Raw genomic sequence first — 27,868 nt, forward strand, 5'->3', positions numbered from 1 at the left:
CAATAGACAGGATATAGAAGCAAATTAATTGCTCATCAATAGACGATGGATAAAGATGTTTGTTTATAGTTTATATACCTACACATCTTATGTACAGACTTATGAATATATATATATACACATATATTTTATATATATATGCACTATATATATATATATATATATGCACACACACACATAAAAATGCAATGGGTTATTACTCAGCTCTAAAAAGAATAAGTTCTTGCCATTTGCAAAAATGGGTTGACCAAGAGGGTAATTTGCTAAGTGAAATAATTAAGAAAGTGAATGACAAATGCTGAATTATTTTACTCATATTTAGAATATATAACAAATTAACATAACAACACAGAAAAGTATTTATACATATAGAAAGAAACAGGTTGTTCACAAGAAGGAGGGAAATGTGGTGAGGAAAAGAAAAAGTTGAGGATATTAAGAGAGAAAATTTTCCAGTTGCAATTTAAATGAGTCAGGGACAGGAAATGTACTTATGGGGAATAGCCAATAACTATTAAATATTTTTAAATAGCAACATATCATAAATAGATATATTCTGGTGATCAGTTTGAAATGTATTAAAAACAGCAAACAGTATGTTGTGTAACAGAAACTAACACAGTGTTATATATAAAAGTACACTTCAAAAACAAGCAAACATACATATAGAAAAAAATTAGATTTGTAGTTACATAGGGAGGGGTCGGGAATGGAGAATTTGATTAATGCACTCAAAAGCCAGAAATCTCCAGCCATAAGATAATCGTGTCCCAGGGATGCCCCATAGAAACATGAAAATTAAAATTAATACTGCTTTATGTTCTATATCAATGTTGTTAAGAGAGTAGACCATATTATTTCTCAAAAAAACCAAAAGACAAATTGTATTTGTTTACAATTTTATCTAAATGAAATAATGAATTCTCCCTTAAGTTGCAATGGTATTTATTTCATGATACTAGTAAATCAAATCACTATCCTGTACACCTAAAATTACACAGTGTTTTATGCCAATTATATCTCAATAAAATTGGAAGAAAAAATGGAAAGTCAATGGTCACTCTTTCCCATGACATTTCTCATGATTGTTTTTGCAGCAAGTAAACTTCAGTCATGATATACTTATCCTAGATAAAGAAACAAATAAATAAGTGATTCTAATAAATTATACATAAAGATACAAATAAAATTAGTGTTTATTCATGCCTTAAACTTTCTTCATGTTAACAGCCCACTGCTTCTGTAGGCATCAAAATTTCACTTTGTGTATTCATCCGAGATTAGGGAATGGATACAAATTTTAATCCTGGCTGCTTTTCCTGTGAGTGATAAAGTTCACTGTCTCAGAACGAAAGTCTCATTTCCACGAGAGCATTTGTAAAAATGAAACAGGTTGCTAACAATTTCAGAATGGTAAAATCTCAGAAATCCTACAATTCTTAACTGTTTTACAATGGGAATGCAATACTAACAAAGACTTGATTTTGGGTAACAATGTGGTGTTTTCTCATGATTGAATTATGGGATGTGAGGATAATTCCTGACATCCAGAACAAACATTCTCTCTCAAGTGCTGGGCAAAGAACTGTAAAGCTTCTGCATTTTTAGGACTGAAGACTGTTTTCAAAATGATGATATGCTCACTCTATTCCAGGTAGTCCAAGGAAAGAAAGGTTATTGCAATTTGTAAATTAAAGGGAATAAATCAGCAGTTCAGTCCCTATAAATTAGTCAAGGGATGTTCAAAGACAAAATAAGTTGTTTTAACAATGAGAATTAAAAGAAAAAAATTAGACATAAGCTTATATTAAAAAGGAGACACAGTTCTGTGCTGGACTCTTGGGACTGGAGAATGTATATGCCTCTGTCCAATTCAAGGGTTCAGTGGCTTTGCCCTAGCATTAGCTTGGGATTCAATGAAAAGGTAACAAGTAGTATACTGGGAAAAATATAATCTACCTCTCCCTGATCGGAAGAAAATCTGGTGGCTAAATGAAACTCTTAATTCACAGAGATTCTGCCAGATGCAGAGGAATAATTCACTATTGACTCAACTAAGACAAACTTAGTTACTGCTTAACAAACCATTTTCACACACACACACAGTGGTAGAGAGATTTGTAGTATTTAGTGGGAAGAATTCAGTGGGCAGGGCTCAGAGAACAGTTTTCAAACACCAGCTAACTTTTCTACTTTGCCAGTGATCTAGATTTTGCCAGGTAGAAAACTACAGATGGACAAACAAACAATATAATTCTTTAGGATTTCTAATTTTGAATTTAAAGTGTAGATTTTGACTTATCAGTATAGAACCTCGTTATGATGATCACAGTAAGACCCAGTGTGTGATAATAGAGCTGGAAGCTAGCCGCTGAACCAGCCCATCTGAACCCAGACTGCTAATTTAAGCAACAAAATAGTCACCATCATAGTTGATCTGACAAATTTAAAAGCTTGATATTTTTGTTTTAGGAAATCAACTGCTGTCCAGACACAGATCACCTGCTGCAAGTGGGCTCTTTTTTTCTCTTGGTAAAGGTCATATTGGTGGGATGTTGCTAGAGCTTACCCTGACCCATTTACCCATTCTCCAGATTATCAAAGGCTTTCTTCACAACAGGTGACACATTTTCAGGACTCAGTGTTGCCATTCCAGTCTTACCAACTGATACTGGCTGCATGATTGTGAGCAGAAGCCTTAGGCTCCCTGACTTTGCCTACAATTTTCCAGCCTTTCAGGGCATTTCACATTCTGAAAATGCTTCACCTTTTATTTTAAATTAATGGGAAGTAGTCAAAGTCTTCCATGAATATTTTATATTTCCTAATATCTGCAGAAATTTGGTATTCTTGCAGTTGGACAAATTTTTAATTCTACCAACCTCACCTCTTTTTAGTCCACACAATTGATTGCAGTTTGGTTACTGAATACGACCACCCCAACCATGGGTCTATTACCTCTAAGATGCTTCCTTTGTGAAGGTTAGAAAGGGCACAATTTTTATGGAGTGTATAATCCTACATTAAATGTTTGTAATGACACTGTCTCTTCAGGATAAAGCTCTGATTCTAAGAAGTAAATTAATTAGAAGTCAGTATATTTATTGTTATGGGGAAGAGAATCAACTATTTTGGGGTTTGTGGGTGATGAAGAGACAGGAAAAAAATAAGCAAATGAGAATGGAATGCTTTAGGCCTCCGGAGGCATGAATAAAGAAGAAAATAATACTTTGTCTCCTGTACCTACCTCCAATTACTGTCTTGAGTGACTAGACCTTGGGCTATGAAAGAGCTAGTCTGTGGTGAAGAGTAAAGACCATAACGAAATAGTTTGAAAACCATGAGAGTTCTGTCGTTTCAGGAAAGCAGATTTTGCTTAAAGTCATCATGTATTTTTCATTCACTCAATAATAAAATGCATCCTGTGGCATGTGATTTGCTGCTGTGTTTGTATTCAAGTTAAACAAGGAAAGGGGGATAGACAGAAAATATCTGCAGGATGTGGTTTCTGTGCTGAGACTGGGAAAATGTATTTAGGTAAAAGGAGGTCATCCTAAGTCCAAGGATGAGATGGAGCAAAAGTTGTGAGGATGGAGCTAACATAGTTGAAAAGCATTTGCCTGGATATATCTCCAGATACAGTGAATCATAAATATATGCCAAGGTAATCAGATGCCAGATCTAAAAGTTAATGACTATACTATGTTGAGTTTGTGGGCTTAGAGTTGGAAAGGCATTAAATGCCACCCTGAGGATGTAAGCTTGACTTTGGCTGGAATATAAAGTAACATTAAGTATTGACAAGAAAATATAGTGTAGAATATTGAGGGGAGGAAAAAAAGCACCAATTGGAATGCTTTGAGAACAGCACAAAGAAGATCATAGACAAAATTAATTCTTAAATTCGTCCACATGCTTAATGTGCCATCTGAGACTACATCATGTGATCTTTATGATTCCAGGGATGACATAATAGAGACCATGATCCCTGGGCCGGTTCCTACATTTATCTTCTGTTCCAAAATATCCTAACTTAACACTTTTAATACTTTCCTGGATGAACCAGAAACCATTTAGTACTTTTCCCTCACTCTATGTTTTAGTATTCTTCCAAATTCTTCCATTTTCTCTCCTTCCTTCCAAGAAATTATATAAATTTTCACCCATATTTTTCCATCAAATGATCATATCAATTAAATATCTCTTTTTTCTTTAAACGGTAATTTTGTTCCCGTTTAACTCTTTACTCTTTTTTAAAAAAAGTAACTAATATACAGGTACAAATCAATGTTTATTTAAAAAAGAAAATTGGAGTTAGTTGTCGACATTTGCAAACATCAATATTAATCTTTGTTTTCCTTCATAATCTGGAAGTCCTCTGGTATATCAGTTGTAATAAGGATGACGTTCATAAACTGAAGATGACTGATGAGTTGGCCTTGAAAGAGAGGTAGCTGATGTATCAGCTATCACTTTCACTGGAAACCGTGGGTTGCTCCCAGGTGGAAGTTTAGATAAACGACCTTCATGGGCACATATGCTGTGATATTTATCAGTAAAATTTGAAGGCTCCACCATTACTCCAAAATAATTGCTCTGTATGGGAGAAAAGTTGCTGTACTGAGAAGTAGAAGTTGTAGTTGTAATGAAGTTCACAACACGGAGATTTGCTACAGTGTAGCTGCTTTGAGAGTGCTCGTGGACAGTGGTCAACTGATTTAAAACAACACGTTGATCTACTGCAATTTGTTTTGGTGTTCTAACTGACATTGATGATGGAAGAGAAAAATCACCTCTGATCGGGGTAGTTGTATCACCAATTATGTGGCTAGTTGAGGGCTTTCTTATTAGAGGCATGTTTAAATTTGCAGAAGGTAAAAATGCACTTTCTCCACTAGTGTCAGCCACAAAATCAGAATTATGATTTTGCACATTCCCCCCTGCTTTAAAGTGCTTCTTTTTGAAACCTTCAGCCAATGAATATACCAGAGAGGCATTTCTAATCCCAACTCTTCTTTTTATTGTCACTAAAAGCTGGGGACTTCCCCGTTTAAGATTTGGATTATGGCAAAACTGCAGCTACAACTATAGGAGAAAGATTTTAGTAATATTTTAAAACAAAATACAAGACTACAATAAGCCTAACCTATAAAACCTCAGATTTCATGATTAATATGCAAAGATAATATCATCAAAATATGAACATTGTTGACTGTGTTTTGAAATTCCTTATTTGGTATATACACATTTAATTAGTGTAGTCATGAAATTTAAGAAGTTAGCATTTGCAGTATCGGTGAAAGCGACTTTTTAAAAGCAGCTTTAATACCTTTATTTAGATTTCTTGTAAGATTCATAGTTGCTAGGAATGTTTCTCATAATCTTGAATACATAAGGCACTGTCCTCATTTTTAGAAAAAATTAAGAATTTTAGCCTTTTTAGTTTTATACAATTTTCAAAATCTATCTTTATATTTATATTACCATAGTTTGATGTACAAAATAAAATTTTATATATACGTTACCAAGTCGTAACTACAATTACTGAATACCTTGCTTAAAACAGAGACTACTTTTTCTTCTGCCAGAAAGTCAGCTAGACAAGTAGATCTTTGAAAATTCTGCCGCACTTTACTAAACCCATAAATGTTAAGCTGTCTAAGTAAACTTCATACTTCAAGTTTCAAATATTCTGAAAGGGTCCTTTCTTTCCAATACTTCCTTCTTAAACACATTTTCATCAATCACTATGGAAGTTCCATTATCATCCCACCAGATGGATTTAAATTGGTAATTCCCAGCCATTTTCCAGAGTATTCTTGGAAATATCCGAAAACGAAAATCATTATCTTCATCTGGTTCACAGACACCATGCGTGTAGCATGGTCTTTTTATCAAGGATTCTTCAGACAAATTCTGAAAATCATTTTCTTCCATCATACACCTCAAGTCCAAGTCCCCAGAGAATGTTCGATCACACAATAGAGATCTACCGGAGTTTCCTGAATCATTTGGTCCATCTTTACAAGACACATCTTGAATTTCTGAAGAAACAGGTGCCATCTCAAATAACTTTTTCCACTGCTACTTTTATAATCTGCATGTTTTTGAGCACTGCAGCTACAAATGCTGTTCTGGCAGGCCTGCACAGATAAACTGCTAGGCCATCACAATGGTTCTAAACTTGAGTAGATGTGACATCACCTAATGACTGGTCCCCTGGTAACTCAAGTGTAACATTCAGCCTGTGTTTACTCCTCATTCATCCAGTTAAACTGAAATATATAGGGTGCTTATTTTTATAGTGTGATCTGCAAATATTATCCCCACAAAATCTTTTAAAATAATTTAATTTTGAGGTCTATGAAATAAAACCAATCTCCATACTTTTGTACACAAATTTATACCACATTTGTGAACAGAGTATAAATAATGAACAAAATATATAAAATCATTTTAAAGTTATGTAATTTAAGTGAAATTTGTGTAAAACCTGTACAGATAAGGTATACTTATTTCATTATAGTTTGTAATTAAAGTGAAACAATTTGATTTGGAAATGGAGGTAGTTATTTATCTGTTTAATTTACAATAAGTAGCTCTATAATTTAAACATGAGCAGAATAATTATCAGTGTATTTGTTATGTTTATAAATATTGGTAAATATTTATGAAATAAAACTAGATTAAAATAATGAATCAAGTTTAAGAAATCCCAAAGGGGATAATTTTTGTTTTAAATAGTAATTCAGTGCTATAAGTAAAACAAATATAATTTAGTATTCTACTTTAAAATTACAAAAGAGAATATCTTATAATATACTTATAAAAGTTTACTTTTGCCATTCTTTTACTCAGAGGATTTTCAGTCCCTAGAAGGAATAAATTTTCTTGTCATCTTTATAATCAATACTCTTGGGGCTTCTGTTAAGTGTTCCAAAATGATGTTGATAAATACACTTATACACTGGATCCTGGGTTCAGTAAACAGTGCCTCCATTAAGGGGAAAACAAACAATGAAAAACAAAGAAATAACAGTATATGGGGGTTGCGGTGGAAAAGACCAGGTAATGCATCTTAGGAAGCAATATGTTTCTCAGTCCTGAAACAGTTGGCATTTTTTGTATAATGCAGCATTTTAAGGCAAGTGCTTTGTACACTAATTGTTAATAATAGCTAGGTTCTGTATCACTAAACTGTAGTAAATCAATTTCTACCAAAATTTGTATTATTTATTTAGACATAAATTCCATTAAACATAAGCCAAATTCAAAATGATAGATAAAATCTTTAAATAAATAAATGTTCACTCAAGCTACAATGTAAATTTTTCCTTCAGTATGTGTATATTCCATTCTAAGTAAATATTAGCTACTGAATTCATGGTATATTATATGTATTTTAAACTGTAGTTAAGTTGGATTTAGTCCTGATTCATAAATTTTATTTAACATACGGAAATGAATAAATGTGATACCATCCCTTAAATAACAAAGTATTCAAAAATAACAATCTCAAAATATGTAGGAAAATTATTCACAGATCTGATCTTAACTTGTTTTTAAAAAAATTTCTTAACAAATTTGCTCTAGATGGAATATGACTAAACATAATAAAAGCCGTATATGAAAAACCCATGACTAACATCAAGTTAATGTTAACATACAGGAAGTTTTTCCTCTGGTCCAGTAATAAGAAAAAGTAGCTCATTTTCACAAGACCTACCTAAATTACACTACTAGATATTCTAGCCAGAAGAACTAGTCAAGAAATAATATAAAAGACATTCAACTTGTAAGCAAGCAGTAAGATTTTACAGATGACATAATTATACGTAGACAGAAAACTCCATACACTCCTACAGTGACTGTTAGAAATAATGAACCAACTTAGCAAACTTGCAGAATACAAAATCAATATAAAAATATCCATTGCATTTTTATATAATAACAACACATTATCAGAAACAGAAATTAGGAAAACAATTTTGTGTAAATTTATACCAAAAAGAATAAAATAGGAATACATTTGATAAGTGAAATAAAAAATCTAACTCATAGATCTATAAATTACAGGTGCAAGAAATATAAGTAAATAAATTAAGTATAAAGATATTCTGTGCTTAATGATTGTATAAAATGTGAGGAAATACTCTAATCTATCTTTCACATGTTCAATCTCTCCTGCACTACTCATTGAGGAGAAACTCTTTTCTTCATTTCATATTCTTGCTTCGGTTTTCATGGGTTAATTGATCATATGTGTGAGGGATTATATCTGGTCGCTCTATTTTCTTCTACTAATAGGTGTCAGTTTTTGAACCAGTATAATGTTGTTCAAATTACTAAAGTTTGTAGGACTGTTTAACATCAGAGAACTTTACACTATTATATTTAATACTCTATTTCAAGATTATTTTGGCCACTCAAGATTTTTGTGGTTACATATAAATTTTGAATTTATTTCTTCTATTTAATGGAAAAATCTCATGGGTATTTTGTCTTGAATCACACTAAATGTAGATTCCTTTGGGTAGTATGGTTGTTTCAAACACATTGTTTCACATCATTAACAAGATATATTTTCATTTCTTTGGATCAATTTCAATTTCCTTCATCAATGCTTTTTATTTTTTAATGTGTAAGTTTTCTCCTTATTTGTTAACTTCATTTGTAGATATCCTTTACATATATATAATTATATGCATTATATTTCTAAACACGTTTCCCACACAAAAACAAAAGGCAGAAGGCAGTGGCAAGACATATTGAAAGTCCAGAATGAAAGAAAACTGTTATCTAAGATAATATATCATGTAAGGCTATCCTCTAGAATACAAGGAGAGATAAATAAACTCCACAGAAGCAAATACTAAAAGTATTTCTCAACAGATAGAGAAATAATTAAACATCTACTCTAAAAATAAAGAAGCAGGATGCCATAGAAAGGAGAAAATCATAATTAGGAAGGCAATATCTACGATGATAGACAACAGAATAAACATGATGTTGTAAAACAGGACATCAAAATTTTTGAGGATCACAGAGTGAAACAGGACAATACAGAATATTTTCTTCTTGTTTCTGTTCTCTGTATGATGCGTTTGAGTTTGTATTCCTTTCAGTTAATATAAACATATATATTAATGGGTCAATATACATACAAAACAGGGTAATCATAAGTCAAAATCTTACAATGAAGTCACAAAGCCAGAAAAAAACCGTTAATAAAAGAAAACTTATAAAGCCACAAAAAGAAAAAGAAATGTACAAAAAGGAAATACCAAATCAAGTGGAAAATAAAGTTCAAAATGGAAATAAACACCAGTTTATAAAAAATTGTTACAAATGGTAATGGACTTAGTGCTTCTATCAAAAGATATATATTGTCAGATTGGATAATATAACAAGACCCTACGTTATGAAGTATACAAGAGACCCACTTTAGAAAGAGGAACACACATCAATTCAAAGTCAGAAGATGGAAAAACTTACTCCATGCAAGTGCACATGACAAGGAAAGAGGACTAGCAGTACTGACTTCACACAAAATAGACTTTACAAGAAAAGCCGTAGAGAAAGATAAACAAGGACATGATATAATGATTAAAGGAGCAATACAAAATGAGGGTATTATACTAATTAATATATATGCATTGAATATAGAAGCACCTAAATATATAAAGAAAATACTAACAGATAAAAAGGGACAACTCGATGGGAACACAATAACAGAAGGAGAATATAACTCCCCATTATCATCACTAGACTGGTCTTTCAGACAGAAAATTAATAAGGGAACAAAGATACTAAAAGATATGATAAAATAATTGGATTTGGTTGATTTTTCAAAACACTACTTCTCCCCAAAACAGAATATGCATTCTTTTCCAGTACACATGGAACATTTTCTAGGAAAGTTTAAGTACTGAGGCACAGAAGAAGCCTCAATAAATTTAAGAAAATAAAAATTATTTCAAGCAGCTTTTCTGAGTATAATACCATGAAACAAGATATCAATTACAGTAAAACAGGGAGAAAACATGACAGCATGTAAATTAAAAGCATGGTAGTAAAACAACGGGGGGAGGTGATGAATTAAAAGAAGAAATTAAAAAATATCTTGAGAAATTTGACACAACACTACACAAAGTCTATGGAATACAGTTAAAGTAGGCTTAAGAGGGATGTTCATAGTGTCAAGGTCCGTTTCAAAGTAGAAGAAAAATTTCAAATAAATAATCTAACGTTCTATGTAAACTAATCATGAAGAGAGGAGCAAACAAAACCAAAAGTCAGCATAAAGCGGGAAAATAAAGGTCAAGGGAGAAAGAATTGAAATAAAGATTAAAAAATAGAAAAAATTAATCAAACAGTTTCTTGAAATATTCAACAACACTAACAAATCTCAGGACAGACTCACCAACATGAAAAGAGAGAGAACAAAAATAACATAAGAAATGAAATTGGGGAAACTGCAAAGAGTATATCAAATTTGCAAAATATCATAAGGGATTACCTTAAGCAACTGCATGGAAACAAACTGGATAATCTAGAAGAAATGGAGAAGTTTCTGGAAACATTCAGCCCACCATTATTTCATCAAGAAGAAATTTACCATTTGAACAGACAGATCACCAGAAATGGAATAGAATTATCAATAAAATAAAAATCTGCAAACAAAAATCCAGACCCAAATAGATTCACTGGGAAATTTGACCAAACGTACAAAGAAAAGTCCATACCAGTCCTCCTCAAACACTACCAAAATATTGATATGGAATGAGTACACACAAACTCACACCACAAGGCCAACATCAACCAGATAACAAAACCAAAGACACTATCTAAAAAGAAAACTATAGGCCAATGTCATTGATAAACATAGATGTAAATGTGCTTAAGAAATTATTAACAAACAGAATCCAACAGCATTTAGAAAAAGATCATACACCATTATCAAGTTAGGTTCATCCCCGGAACACAAGGATGGTGTAACATATGGAAATCAATCAATCAATTGTGATAAACCATATCAACAAAAGAGAGGACAAAAATCCACATGATAATCTCAGTAGATGCAGAAAAACATTTGATAACATTTAACACCTTACTGCTAAAAATGTTCTTATCACAGTGGGTACAGAGGGACCATATCTCAACATAATAATAGCTATTTATGACATATAGCCAGCAAAATACTCAATGAAAACTGAAAACCTTTTCACAAAAACCTGTGACAAGACAAGGTGGCCCATTCTCACAATTTCAATTCAATATAGTCTTGGAAGTCCTAGCCACAATGATCAGGCAAGAAAATTTGATTTCCTATCAAATTATGAAAAACATTTCTTTCTAGGACTGAAACACATGATCCAAAGATTTACATACAGTCATAAAAAATCCATAGTTTCCTAAGCAATATTGAAGTAAAAGAAAGAGGATGGAGGAATAACCCACCAGGTCTCCATACACTATAGCAGAGCTACCATAATCAAAATTACATGATATTGGTACAGAAAAAGGCATATGGACCAATGGAGCAGAATAGAGAGCCTAGGAATAAATCTACAGGCCTATGTTCAATTAATTTTTGACAGAGTAGCCAGGAATATGACAGAGAAAAGACCATCTCTTCTCCAACTGGTGTTGGGAAAACTGGATAGCAGCATGCAGAGCAATGGAGTTAGAACATTCCTTCAATGCATACACAAGAAGAAACCCAAAATGGCTTGAAGACTTAAATATAAGCAAGACACAGTAAATCTCCTAGGAGAAAATATATGGAAAACACTGTGAGGTAAATCTCAGCAATGATCTCCAAGAATAGACTACCTAGGTAATGGATGTAAGAGCAAAATTATTAAATGGGACCTAATAAAACTTATAAGATTTTGCACAGCAAAGGGAATCATAAACAAAGCAAAATGACAACCTACAGGCTTAAGGAAAATATTTAGAAGTGATGCAACTGACAAAGTCTTAATTTCCAAAATATAAAGATTCATGCAACCTAATAATAATAAAAAAAACAAGAAACCCAATCTGAAAATGGGCAGAAGCCCTAAACATGAAATTCTCCAATAGAGACATTCAAATGACACACAGATATATGAAAAAACAACAACAAAAAATTGCTCACTATCATTATTAGAGAAAGGCAATTCAAAAGTATAATGAAGTATCACTTCACAGTAGTCACAATGGTCATCATTCAAAAGTCCACAAACAATAAATGCTGGGGAAGCTGAGGAGAAAGGGAACATTCCTACACTGTTGGTAGGAATATAGTTTGGTGCAGTGATTTTGGAAACCAGGATGGGGATTCCTCTAATGGATAAAAATAAACTTAACATACGATCCAGCAATCCCACTTCTGGGTATATATCAAAGGGAACCCTATTTCAAATAGACACCTGCATCTCAATGTCCTTAGCAGTGCTATATACAACAGCCACAACATGGAAGCAACCTAATTGTCCAACAACAGATGACAGTATTCAGAAATTATGCCATATTTACACAATGGAATAATATTCTGCAATAAAAAATGATAAAACAATGACATTTGCAGCAAAATGGATGTCCCCAAAAAGTGTCATTCTAATTGAAGTAAGCCAGAAAAAGAAAGAAATATAATACATGACATTACATATGAAGAAGCTTAAAAATATATTTGGTTGAGAACTCTACGATTTCATCTACAAAACTGAAACACACTCGCAGATCTACTAAACAATTTTATGATTACTGTGGAAAGGGGCTGCAAGAGGATATATTTGGGAGCTGTAGATTTATAAATGTTATCCACTATATATAAAAACAGATGTTTCCAAAATTTCTTTTGTATGACACAGGGCAGTATGTTAAATAACGTGAAGTAATGTTTTATAGCCACAGAAATATATGCATGTACGGGGACACTATGCAATACACCACAGATTGACACATGGTAAATGGCATATTTCAATGATAAATAAATGAATAAATATGTAAACAAACAAACAAATAAATAAATAAATAAATAAGTAATATTTAATAATTAAAGAAATACAAAGATTCGCACTACTTAACTTTACACGTCAAGAATCTAGGAGAAAAGAGAAAGAATAAAGTAGAAAATTGAATCAATGACAGTAAGGCAAATAACAAGAAAAACAATTGAAAAGATAAAAAAAACCAAAGTCTGTTTTTTTTAAACATAACGTGGGCAAAAGTTTAGGTTGGCTAAGAAAATAAAAACTCAAATAAAATTAGAAATTATAGTGAAGATATTACCACTGATGTTATAGAGATGCATTGCAGCATAAGAAATTAACACTAGCCAACGATTTGAATGACCTAGAACAAAAGAGAAATTCCCAGAAGCATATGTCTTCCAATAATGAATCAAGAAGAAATTAGAAAGTTCAATACAGCAAAAGTGTATATGCGTAAATCATAATCCAAACCTACCAAACCAGAAAAAATTTACAAGGTGACTTTTCTGGTGAATTCTGTCATATATTTGAAGACAATTTTTCACCAATTCTTAGAAAAATCTTCCAAGAATTTGAAGGGGGTGAAAGATTCCAAAATGCTTTTTATGATTCCAGCTTTATTTGCATAACAAATCTAGAAAGGACATCAGATGCAAAATATAGAACATTATCCCTGATAAACATATGTGCCAAAATTCTCAACAAAACACAAGCAAAATGAATTCAACAACACATTTAATATATCATACACATACATGAGTAAAGGGATTTATCCCTGGATTTAAGGATACTTCAAAATATTCAGATCAATAAAGGTGAAATGCCACAGTAATAGAATGAGAATTAAAACTCACATAATCATTTCAATAGGTGCAATAAAAGCATTGTATATAATGCAACATACTTTAAAATACTCCCAACTAATTAAATTAACCCTGTCAGCGGCACAATATCATATACACATAAAAAGCTGTGTGGAGAGAAGTGGAGAAGTTCTCTTTTTATTAATTCTTAGAAAAAGGGTTTATATAACATGCACAATACCTCACATATAATCTAAGTGATTACAATGTTAATAGTTAATAATCTTAAGCTATTTATGTCCCCAAGCTCCAGCAGTAAGCACAGAATGTTAAATGATCAAGGATTATTTTAAAGTTCATCACGGAACTTCATTAAATAGGCCATCTCTTATCCAGCCGGCTGTGCCTGTCTTAGGTTGTCCTCCTCTGAGTATCTTACCCGGTATTGTCTATACAGCCATCCATACTGGATACAATGAGCAGGCCATTTCTTATCCAGCCTGGATATGTGACATTCCTCACAGCTTGTTTATCAGTTCAGACCATGGGCTTATTCTCTACAGCCTTCAGACAGGAGATCACAAACCCAATATCCCTTGACAGAAAAATGGATGAAGAAAATTTGATGTATATATGCAATGGAATCAATACTTTGCATTCCTATCAACATTGTCCACGTTGCTCATTTTTCTCCACAATCTCACCAACATTTATTTCTTTTCTTTTTGATGAGAAGTTCTGACAATTGTGAGGACTTGTCTCATTTTTGGTTTATGATTTTCCTAATAATTTATAACTCTGAACATATTTTCATGTGTCATTTATCCAACTGTATGTTTTCTACCGATAATTGATTCAAATCTATATATTCATTTCCTATGGACTTTTTTTAAATTTGATTGTTTGGTCTTTTTTGTTGTTTTTATGGGGTAAGAGTTTGCCATAAAATTGGATATTAACACTTGATTGGAAAATATCACTTACAAATATATTCTCCCTATGTGTTGGTTGAATTTTCAATTTAATGATCATGTCTTCTGCAGTGTAAAACTGTTTAGAGTGATACAATCATATTTTGTTAGTTTTGCTTCTGCTTCCCTTGTCAGAGTAGACAAATGTAGAATCAATTTAAGTCCAATGTCAGAGTGTACTTCATATATTTTACCCTAGGATACTTTGTTGTCAGGTTTTATGCTTTAAATGCCCAGGAGTGGGATTGCTGGGTCATAAGATAGGTCTATCTTAATTATTTAAAGGAACTTCCATACTGTTTCCAAAGTGCTTGCACCAATTTTCATTCCCACCCACAGCGTTGGAGAGTCCCTTTTTCTACACAAATTCCCCAGTCTTTATTATTTGTAGACATTTTTATGACAGCCCTTCTCAGTAGTGTGAGGTAAAACATGATTTAATTTTTGTCTTGCATTTGTATAATGATTAGCTATGTGAGCATGTTTTTAAGTTTCTGATTGACATCTGTGTGTCTTCTTCAGAGAATTGTCTTCTGCTAATTTTCTGGCTGAGTTGTTTGTAGATTTTTGAAATGGAGTTGTATGAACGAAGTGTGTATTTTAGAAATTAGCCTCTTGTTGATAGCATTGTTTCCTAATGTTTTCTCCCATTTGGAATTTCATCTTTTCATATTGTTTATTTTGCTGTGTAGAAGGTTTTAAGTTTAACTAGGACCTATTTGATTATTTTACTTTTATTGTTTTCAGCTTGGGAGATTGACATAAGAAAATTTCGTTGCAATTTATGTCTTGTTTTGCCTATGTTAATTTCCAGGATTTTTATTGTGTCATGTATTAGATTCAGATATTTAAAACATTTTGAGTTTATTTCTGTATAGTGTGATGGAGTGTTCTAATTCCATTGATTAACATGTAGCTGTCTAGCTTTCTCAACATCACTTTCTGAATACTGTCTTTTAGGCTTTGTATATTTTTGTTTCCTTTGTCATAGTTTTGTTGACCATAGGTGTAATGTTTTATTTCTGCCTCTGTGTTCTGTTCCAGTGATATAGATGTTTGTTCGTTCTCCAGTATTGTGCTGATTTGATTACTGTTTTTGTAATATAGTCTGAGATCTGGGAGGGTTATGGGTAATGACTCCAACTTTGTTCTTTTTCCTCATTGGTTCTTTTGCAGTTCTGGTGCTTTTGCAGTTCCATACAAATCTTAGGACTGATTTAATTTCTGTGGAAAATACCATGTAGTTCGATCTGAATCACTTTATATCTGTAGACATCTTTTGTATTATGTATATTTTAACAATATTAATTCCTCTAAACTAAGACCTTGAGATTTCTTTCCATTTCTTTTCATCATCTTCAAATTTTTTATCAGTCTCCTATTGATTTTATTATATTGGATTTTTCATTAGTTTTTCATTTTTGATCTGATATCATATGGATTTTTTAAAATTATGGAATATTTCATTGTCAGTGTAAAGAAATGTAACAGATTTTGTATATTAATCATGAATCATGCTGCTTTGCTAAATGTCTTTTTTAGTTTTAGTTGTTTTGGTGTGGAGAATCTTTAGGGTTCTCTATATAGATTATCATGTCATCTAAAATAATAACAGTTTTACTTCATTCAATCCAACTTCAATAAGTTATTTTCTTGTCTGATTGTTGTTGCTAGGACTTCCCGTACTGTGTTTAATAGAAATGGTGAGAGGGGGCATCCTTTCCTTATTCCTTAATTTGGCTTTCAGTTATTCACTTTTGCATATTATGTTCTCTGTCTGTCAGTTATTAAAGACTTTATTTATGTTGAGATATATTCCCTGAATCCTAATTTGGTAAGAGGTTTCTGTTGTTGGTTTTTCTGCTTTATTTTTGTTGCTGTTGTTGCTGCTACTGTAATGAATAAAAGTTGAAATTTCTGAAATGCTTTTTATGGATATATTGGGATGACCACGTCATTTTCCCTTTTACTTTTGTTAATGTGGTGTATCAAACTGATTGATTTCATGTATGTTCCACCACTCTTATGACCCTGCAATGAATTTAATTTGATCATAGCATATAATTCATTTTAAGTATTGCTGGATTTAGTTTGCTAATAATAATTTTTAGAATATTTGCATCTTTTTCAATCAAAGATTTTGGCTTGAAATTCTCTTTGCTTCTACTTTGTTGGCTTTGCTATCAGGGTGATAAAATCTTCATAGAATTAATTTGGGATTTTCCAACATCATCACTATGTTTGAATAGTTTGAAGAGTATAAGTTCTGCTTTGTGTTTTTTACAGTTTTCCAAGGGAGCTTTTTAAATCAGCACTAACTTTTAAAGATTTTTTTAAATGCAGATTTTTTCTTTCTTCTAGTAGACAGTTTGTTCAAATTATTTGTTTCTCCTTATCTCTTTCTCTTTCTAGACATTTGTTTGTTTCTTCTAAGTTGTCCAGTTTATTGGCATGTAAGTATAGACATAATGATCTCTTTTTTGTATATCTGAGGGAAGAATTGTTATTTCTCCACATTTATTTCTGACTCTATTTCTTTGGAGCTTCCTTCTTTTCTTCATGATGCACCTGGCTAGAGTTTTTTTGATTATGCTTATATTAAAAAGAAAACAAAAACAAAATCTTTGGTTTTACTACTCTTTGCATATTTGGTTTTCTCTCTAATTTATATTTAAACCTGTAATATTTAGGTTTTTTCTTTCTTTTTTAATTTCTTTATTTATTTTTAATCCTTTTACAAGGTTTCCTCAAATTCAAATGTACAGCACAATTTTTTAGTTACAATGAACATATATACATTTGTTATCCAATTTTTTCCCCTGTGAGCTGCCGTAGATTATTTATATATTTCCCTGTGCTATTCAGTACAATCCTGTTTATCTATTCTACAGTTTTGACCTCCCAGCCTATCTCTTCCCACACCCCACCCACTTGGCAACCAAAATTTTGTATTCTCTGACTGCGAGTCTTTTTCTGTTTTGTATTTCTGCATTTTTTGTTTGGTTTGGTTTGGTTTTTAGATTCCACACATGAGCCTTCTCATATGGTATTTTTCTTTCTCTTTCTCTCTTACTTCACTTAGACTGATTTTCTCCAGGAGCATCCATGTTCCTGAATATGGCATTATGTTGTCAGTTTATAAGACTGACTACTAATCCATTGAATAAATATACCACCTCTTCTTTATCTAGTCAAATGTCGATGGGCATTTAGTCTGTTTCCATGTCTTGGCTATTGTACATACTGCTGGCTATGATCATTGGTGTGCAGGTGTCATCCTGAAGTAGGGTTCCTTCTGGATTTATGCCCAGGAGCGGGATTCCTAGGTCATATGATAAGTCTATTCCTTGGCTTTTGAGGAATCTCCATCCTGTTTTCCACAGTGGCTGCACCAAACTGCATTGCCACCAGCAGTGAAGGACGGTTCCCTTTACTCCACAGCCTCTCCAGCATTTGTCATTTGTGGATTTTTGAATGATGGCCATTCTGAATGGTGTGAAGTGATACCTCATTGCAGTTTTCATTTGTATTTCTCTAATAATCAGTGATATTGAGCATTTTCTGATGTGCCTTTTGATCATTTGTATGTCTTCCTTGGAGAATTGCTTAATTAGGTCTTCTGCCCAATTTTGGATTGGGTTGTTTATTTTTTCTTATTCTTTGGATGAGCTGTTTATATACTCTGGAGATCAAGTCTTTGACGATTTCATATGCAAATTTTTTCCCATTCCGTAGGTTGTCTTTTTGTTTTACTTCCGGTTTCTTTACTGTGCAGAAGCTTGTAAGTTTCATTAGGTCTCATTTGTTTATTCTTGCTTTTATTTCTTCCACGAGGAAATTTTCGAGACATATCAGAAAACATTTTGCCTATATTTTCCTCTTGGTGGTTTATTCTATCTTAACTTATGTTTAAGTCTTTGATCCATTCTGAGTTTATTTTTGTGTATGGTGTTCTAGCTTCATTGGGAATGTTCTAGCTGCATTGAATTACATGCTGCTCTCCAGTATTCCAAACACCAGTTGCTGAAGAGACTTTCTCTTTTCCATTGTAATTTCTTGCCTCCTTTTATCGAAGATTAATTGACCAAACGTTTTGGGTTAATTTCTTGGCTCTCTGTGCTGTGCCATTGGCCTATATGAATTTTTGTCTACCAATAAAGTGCTGTCATGTTGACTTTAGCTCTATAGTATTATCTGAATTGTTAGCATAAAGAAATTCCACTGATATTTGTATCTTAATCTGGTAACCTGCTACCTTGCTGAATTCTTTGATCAGCTGTAGAAAATTCATTGTGGATCTTGTAGGGTTTTCTATAAACAGTAACATATTACCTGCATATAGTTACACTTTTATCTCTTCCTTTCCAATTTACATCCCTTTTACTTCTCTCTCTTGTTTGATTGCTGTGGCTAGGACTTCCAAGACTATCTTGAGTAGGAGTTGTGTTAGTGTGCATCCTTTTACTGTCCCAGATTTTAGTAGGAAGAATTTGACTTTCTCATCTTTGAGTACTATGGTGTCTGTAGGTTTGTTATCTATTGCTTTCATGATGCTGAAATCCCTCTATGCCCACATTGGTGAGAGTTCTTATTATACGTGGGTGTTGATTTTTATCAAATGCTTTTCCTGCATCTATTGAGATGATCATGTGGTTTTGGTTCTTTCACTTGTTGATGTGCTGTTTTACATTGATTAATTTGCATAAGTTGAGCCACCCCTGTGTCACTGGCATGATCCCCACTTTGTCATGATATATAATGTTTTTTCTGTGTTGTTGGATTCTATTTGTTACTATTTTGGTGAGGATTTTGGCGTCTGTGTTCATCAGTGATATTGGCCTATAATCTTTTTTTGGCAGTGTCTTTGCCTGGTTGTGGTATCAGGGTGATTGTGGATTCATAGAATGTCTTTGGGAGTATTCCTTCCTTTTCAATATTCTGGAAGAGTTTGAGAAGGCCTGTTATGAGTTCTTCTGTGTTTGTTTGGTAGAATTCTGCTGTGTATCCATCCAAACCTGGACTGTTATTTGTAGGAAGGTTTCATATTGCTATTTTGATTTCATTTCTAGTGCTCTGTTTCTTCAAGTGGTCAGTTCCTTCTTGATTCAATCTTGGTGGACAGTATGTTTCCAGAAACTTGTTCATCTCTTCCAGGTTATACAATTTGTATCCAAATATTCTTCATAATATTCTCGTATGATATTCTGTATTTCTATTATTTTGTTGTAATTTCTCCATTCTCCTTTCTTATTTTGCTAATTTGTGCTCTCTCTCTTTTCTTCTTATTTAGTTTGGCCAGAGGATTTTCGATTTTACTTACTTTTTGGAAAAACTAGATTTTGGATTGGTTAACTTTTTTCCTAAGTTCTTTTTAATCTCAATTTTATTTATTTCCTCCGTAATATTTATGATTCCCTTCCTTCCGCTGCCTTTTGGGATTTTTTGGTCTTGTTTCTCTAGTTCATTCTTCTGGTCGGTTAAATTGTTTATTTGTCATTGTTCTTCTTTTTTGAGGAACGCCTGTATCGCTATAAACTCCCCTCTCAGCACTGCTTTTGCTGTGTCCCATAAATTTTGTGGTGTTTTGCTTTCATTTTCTTTTTTCTCAAGGTACGTTTTCATTTCTGCTTTGATTTCTCATTGACCAATTGGTTTTTTAATAACATATTGTTTAATCCCCATGTTTTCCTTTGTTTCTCTGTTGTTGATTTCAAGCTTTATGGCATTGTGGTCAGTAAAAATGCTTGAGGTAATTTCTATCATCTTAAAATTGCTGAGGTTTCTTTTGTGCCCAAGTACATCATGAGTCCTGGGAAATGTCCCACGTGCACTTGAAAAGAATGTACATCCTATTTTGGGGGGTTACAATGCTCTGAAAATATCCACCAAGTGTAGTATTTCTATCGTATTATTTAATTTTTCTGTTGCCTACTTTTTTTCTGTCTCAATGATCTGTCCAGTTATGTTAATACATTGTTGAAATCTACAAATATGATTCCCCCTTTATATCAGTTAGTATTTATTTTTATGTACTTAGGTGCTCCTGTATTTGGTGCATATGTATTAACGAGTGTGCTATCCTCATATTGTATCACTCCTTCAATCATTATAAAATGTCCTTCTTTATCTTTCTTTATGGCCTTTGTTTTAAAGAGTATTTTGTCTGAAATCAGTAATGCAACACCTGTTTTTGCTTTTCCAATTGTATGAAATACTCTTTACCATCCTTTCACTCTCAATCTATATGTGTCCTTCTCTCTGAAGTGGGTCTTTTGTATGCAGAATATTGAAGGTTCATGCTTTATTATTCAGCCTGCCACTCTACGACTTTTGACTGGAGCATTTAGTCCATTAACATTTACAATAATTGATGATAGGCTTGTGTTTATTGCCAAATTGACCTTATATGTGTAGTTGATTTGGAATTTCCTCTTTTTTCCTTTCATCTTCCTTTTATGGTTGGTCATTTTCCTTTGTATTATCATTAATTTTATTTAGTTTTAGTGACTCCCTGATAAGTTATCGTCTTTTTGTTAACCTTTTTTATGTCCACCAGACCATTAATATAACTGCATTTTTTAAAGTGATAGAAACATGATCTCACACCCATCCTACCGAGAACAAAATATTTTTAAATGAAAGACCAAAAAAAAAAATTCTCTATTTTCCTGCCTCCCTCTCCCACTCTCAATTATTTGTATGTCTTGTTTTAAAATTTTGTGTTTATTTTATTTGTAATTCATGAGTTATCACCTTTCCAGCTGTGAGTTTCACATTTCTGTAGCATCCTGCTGCTTTTTTTGTAGAGAAAACCTTTCAATTCTTCTTTTAGCATGGGTCTAGTGTTGCTAATTCTTAAAGATTTTTCTTGTCAGTGAAATCCATTATTTCTACATCAGCCAAAAAGGATAGCATTGTTGGTCAATGTATCCTACAGTATATAATTTTTTTCCATTCAGGACTATTAATATATCTTGCCAATCCCTTCTGGGCTGTAGTATTTGTGTAGAGAAATCCGCTGGTATCCTTATGGGGATTCTCTTGTAACTCACAATTTACTATTCTCTTGTTGTCTTTAGGATAATTTCTTTTTCCTTGACTCTGACCATCTTAATTATATATCTTAGTGTGGGTGTATTTCTGTTCTTCTTGTTTGGGACACTCTGAGCTTCCTGTACTTGGATATCTGATTCCTTATTTAAGTTTTGGAAGTTCTCAGTCATGATATCTACAAAAACCTTTGCAATCCCCTTTGGTCATTCTTCCCCTTCTGGGACTTCTATCATGCCAAGATTGTCATGCTTTCTATTATCTAATAGGTCCCTTATGCTTTTTTCATTTGTTTCTCATTGTTTCTCTTGTAGCTCTTATGATTGGGAGCTTTCTATTTTCCTGTCTTCTAAGTCACTAATTCATTCCTCTGCGTTATTTGGTCAGCTTTTCTACACCTTTAAATCATTCCTCATCTCAGTCAACGTGTTTACCTATTCTACTCGACACTTCCTTATAGTTTCAATTTCATTTTTGACATATTTTGTATCTCTAAGCACTATCTCTTTAATTTCCTTCTGTAATTTGATCACTCCGTTTTTGAAATCTTGATCTAGTTGGATATCGATGTCTATTTCACTGATCATTCTTTCATGGGATTTCTCTTGTTCGTTTAATTGGGGATGGTTTCTCTGCTTCATCAACTTTCTACTACCTCTCTGGCACTGTGGTTTATGGAGTATCAGTTATCTAATTTGGACCTAAAGAGTTTATCTACCTAAAGCCTATGTAGTTATACAACTTCAAAAAGAGAAAAAAGTGAGAGAGAGTTAAAGAATTTTAAAGATGAGAGAAATAAAGGTTTGAAGACATTGTTGAATGAATAATAGAAAAAGAATTTGAAGCAGTGTTTTGAAAAATAATAATAATAAAAATATTTTTAAAAATTTCAAAGGAATTAAAATGGGGCTATACATAATTCAATAAGAAGTAAAAATTAAGAGGGTAATAAAAATGGAACAGGTAGAAACACATTAATACAAGGGTGTGGTCATTGTCCTCCTGGAGACTGTGTACTTTTAATGTGAATTCTTTCTTTATTCATCCTGATTTGGAAGCTCAGCTTGTTGTTTCCAGAGGTCCTCCACTGGAGCCCTCATCTGTGCTGCTCCCAGGACATGTCGGCAAGCAGATCGCTCCTAAACCCTACACTGGGTATGATGAAGCTCTCTTCTCTATGGGCTGTCTTGACATTGCCCTGACCGATGCTGCAGTCAGATGTTGCAGAATGACCAGGCATGATAGGGCATCACGCCCTCTCCCAGCACCACTGTAAGGGGCTGTAATCTAGCCCAAAATTTGAGGGGCCAACCGTCCTTCCAGATTGCTGATCACTCTGCTGCTCTGTGCCTCTGTACGCTCTGCCTCAGGTTTGCACACCGGAAGTGGGCTCAGGGAAGACTGAGGAGCAGCCCAGTCCCTGGTCTGGCCCAAAATCCAGCTCCTTGTTTGTCTTGTCAGACAAGTTCTCTGAGGAACCAGACAGTAGGATCCTATATGCCTCAGGAATTAGACAAGTCTCGGTCTGACCCTTGAGGCTGCTAAGTCCTTAGGTGTAGATGCAGGTATTTCCCCCACTGCCACATTGGTGTAAAGCACCAGAGGGTATGGTGGCTGTGTCTGAGCCCCAGCTCTCTTCACCTAGAAAATCTTGTGGATTTTCAGAAATGGGTAATGCACCCTTCCACCCACAGGGCACATCTGCCCTGTTGTTTTATGGAGGGCCCAGGCTGTTCTGCCCTGTCCACCCACAGCCATGACACAATGCCAAATCCATTCCCCTGGGCAGCCACAGTGCAGCCATTCCCATCTACCACCCAGCTCGGGCAGCATGACCCTGCCCCCAGCTTCTGGGCTGCATCTTCAGCTGAGTGTCACAGGGATCCTCTGTGCCTGTTTAACTTAGTTCTGTCAGTCAACTTATACAATGTACATGTCAAAGCCTTGGAGGCTCCCCTTCTTCCTGCCAATCACACAGCTGGAGAGGGGAGACACAGTGAATGAGCACCAGTCCTTCTTTGCTGCTCCCTCCCTGTTGGAACTGTCCAATTCTGTTTTGCCTTTTCTTTTTTCTTTCTTCCTTTCCTCTTACCGGATTTTTCACATCTTTATCTATTGAAGAGTACAATCTACTGTCATAGAACTGCAGGTTCTCTGGTTAGCTGAGTGGGTCTTTGTATGAGGGTCTGGTGCATTTGCGGCAAAGTGTGAGCTACGAGCATCTTCCTACTCCACCATCTTTGCCTCCCCCCAAAAGCCTCATTTTATGGTGGAAGATAAACATAGTCTGGAAATAAATGGAAAAGATATTCCATGGAATTGACAAGAAAGTGCAGATTGCAATGCTTAACTCATGCAAAATACGTATTAAAATAGGGGCCAAAATATAACAAATATGACATTATATAAAGAAAAAGGGATCAATAAAAAAAGGGCATTACACTCATTAAATTATATATGGACCCAACACCATAGATCCTAAGTATAAAAATAAATTTTAGTAGACATGACGGAATTAATTCATTATAAAACAATAATAGTAGATGAGATGAACACCCCACTATTCTGATAGCCAGATCATCCAGAAAGAATATCTGTAAGAAAACAGAGATCTTAATAGCATATTAGATCATTTGAACCTAAGTGAGATATTGGACACTGCATCAGAAAAGCAAAACACATAAACTTTTCAAGTGTGCACAGGATGTTATCTAAGGAATTAACCACACATTATGTCATGAAATGAGCCTCAGGAACTTTAAGCAAATATAGATTACAGCAAGTATTTTTCCATACACAAAGTAAGAACCTGTGCATCAACTCTAGAAAGAAGAATAGGAAAAGCACAAACATGAGGTCAAACCACATCCTTTAAAAAATAAAATAAAACAAGTTCAATGATGAAATCAAAGAGGTAATAAAATCATACGTGGAGAGAAATTACAATGAAAACACAGCTTCATAAAACATATGGGATACAGCAAATACAAATCTAAGAGGGAAGTTGAGAATAAATCATGACTTCTACAAGGAACAGGAAAAACCTCATAGAAAGGACCAAGTATACCACACAAAATACCAAGAAATAAGAACAAACAAAATCCAAAGGCAGTAGAATGAAAAATCTTTAATAATTATGTTGAAAATAAATAAAATAATAGTTGAAAAATAAATTACAATTCATAAAATCAACACCTTTAAATTTTTTAAAAAATATTAACAAACAGGTAAACATTTAGCCAGGCTTATTAAGAAATACAGAGACTGGACACAAACAAAATAAGAAATTAAACAGAAAAAATAATATCAGATATTGCAGAAATACAAAAAAAGATTATGAAAGCACAATGAGCTGTTACGTGACAACCAACTGGATGACCTAAAAGAAATGGACAATTTTCTTGAAACTTACAGCCTGCCAACACTGAATAAAGAGAAATCTGAGAACATGAATTGAACAATCCGTATAAATTAAATACAATGTATAATTTTAAGAACACCCCTTGAACAAAATATCTGGATGCCTTCACTAAAATATCTTTACCCCAACTATTTTAAAAAATGAAGGAGGAAGGAAAATTCCCAAAGTCATTCTATGAAGCCACCATTACCCTGATAATAAAATCAGTCAAAGGCACTACCAAAAAAAAATGGAAATGGAAATCCTATATCATTGACGAATGATGATATACATTCAAAAATCCTCGAAAAATGTCAACAAATGAATCCAGCAATACTTAGAAATTTTTATACATGATGATCAGTTGGATTACTTCCTGAGTCACAAGGATGGTTCAACATACACAAATCAATCAGCATGACACATATCTAACAAAGGAAGGACAAATTTCACAAGAACATGTCAATACACAAATTATAAGCATTTGACAAAATTCAACATGCATTCATCATCCGAATTCTCATGAAATTGAGTACAATGGGAACATCTCTCAACATACTAAAGGCCATTTATAACAATTTATAATTCTCAGGGGAAAGGCTGAAAGCCTTCTGGGTAAATTCATGAACAAGACAAGAATTCCTACCCTCACCACTTCACTTCAACAGTAATAGAAGAAAGGAAAAGGAAAAGAAAAAGAAGAAAAAGAAATGCAAAATGGACAGAAAAAGGCAAAATTGTCACCAGTGCTGATGGCATAACAATCTACATAGAGAATCCTAAGAGCTCCACACTATTATGAACAATAAATAATTTCATCAAGGGAGCAGGGTACAAGATTAATGTAAAGAAGTCTCTTGCATTTCTATGCATTAATCATGAGATATGATAAAATGGACGTTGAAAGCAATAATATTTATTACCCCATAACCCTGAATATATTGGAATGAAAGTAACCACATATGTGAAAGATCTACACACTGAAAATTATAAAACATTGACAAAGAAATTAAAAAGGATTCAAAGAAACGGAAAGATGTCTTGTGCTCTTGGATTGAAAGAGTTCATATTGTTAACATGGCCGTACTACAAAAAGAAACCTACCTATTTAGTGCGAGTACTGTTACGAAGCTGTAGTATTTTCCACAGAACCAGAAAATTAACAAATCTAAGTTTTACATGAAACCATTAAAAATTGCCAAAATGATCTTGAGAAAAAACAACAAATCTGGAGGTATAACACTCCCAGATACCATACTATACTACAAACCTACAGTGATAAAAACAATTTGACATTGGCACAGAGATACAATTAATAAAAACAGATAGAGAGCCTAGAAATAATTCCACAAACCTATGAGCAATGAATCTATGATAAAAGAGTCAAGAGTACGCAATGTAAAAGGAGAGTCACGTCATTGGATGGTGTGGGGAAAGCTGAACATCTACATTTAAAACAGTGAAATGAGAGCATTTCCTGACATCATATACAAAAATAAACTCCAAGTTTATTAAGGACATAAATGTAAGACCTGATACTATAAAACTGCTAGAAGGAAATATAGGTGATACACTATTGGATATATATCATAGGAATATTTTCTTATATCAGTCTTCTAAGGCAAAAAGAAGTAAAAGCAAAAATTAGCAAGTGGGACCTAAATAAACTTGAAAATTTCTGCACAGCTTAGGACACAATCAATGAAATGAAACGACTGCCTGTATAATTGGAGAACATAATTGCAAACAATGCAAGTTACCAGGGGTTAATAGATGTAGGTTAATAAATGTAACATGGATTTAGGTTAAACAACTCAAGGTGAAAAACAAAAACCCAACCAAAAACAAGAGCAAAGTACCTGAGTTAATATTTTTCCGAAAAAACATACAGATGAGTAACACGCAAGTGATAAAATTGCTCAACATTACTAATTATTAGGTAATTGCAAATCAAAACCACAAGGAGGTATTACTTCACACTGGTCAAACGGCTATTATGATAAAGTCTACAAATAGAAACTGTTGGAGACGATGTGGAGGTAAGAAATCTCTTGTATACTCTTGGTAGGGACGTAAATTGGTACAACTTCTAAGAAAAAGAGTATTCAGATTTGTTTAAAAACTAAAAAATTAACTACCATATGACCCAGTAATACCTCTCCTAGGAAAAATCTGTGGAAAAAAACCCTAAATTGAGAAGAACCAATGTTCACAAAAGCACTGTTTATAATATGAAAGAAAGGGAAGCAATCCAAGAGTCCACAGTAGACTATGGACTTAAGAAGGTATGATGTTTCAATAAATATGCAATGGAATAATACTCAGTCATGAAAATGAATAACACATTGCTAGTTCAGCATCCTGAATAGACCTAGTAAATAATATGCATAGTGAAGAAAATTAGACAAAGACAAACGTATACAGTTTAATTTATATTTAGAATCTAAAGAATAACAAATATCTTTGTATATCTCACTATAGCTATTGATAGATGATAAATAGATAGAAGGACAATACATGATAGAGAGATAGAAAGATAGATAGATAGATAGATAGATAGATAGATAGTTATATAGATAGATAGAAAGATAGAAAGATAGATATATAGATAGATTGATAGATAGATAGATAGATAGATAGATAGATAGATAGATAGATAGATAG

Source organism: Vicugna pacos, unplaced genomic scaffold (assembly GCF_048564905.1).
Source record: "Vicugna pacos unplaced genomic scaffold, VicPac4 scaffold_18, whole genome shotgun sequence".
NCBI lineage: Eukaryota > Metazoa > Chordata > Mammalia > Artiodactyla > Camelidae > Vicugna > Vicugna pacos.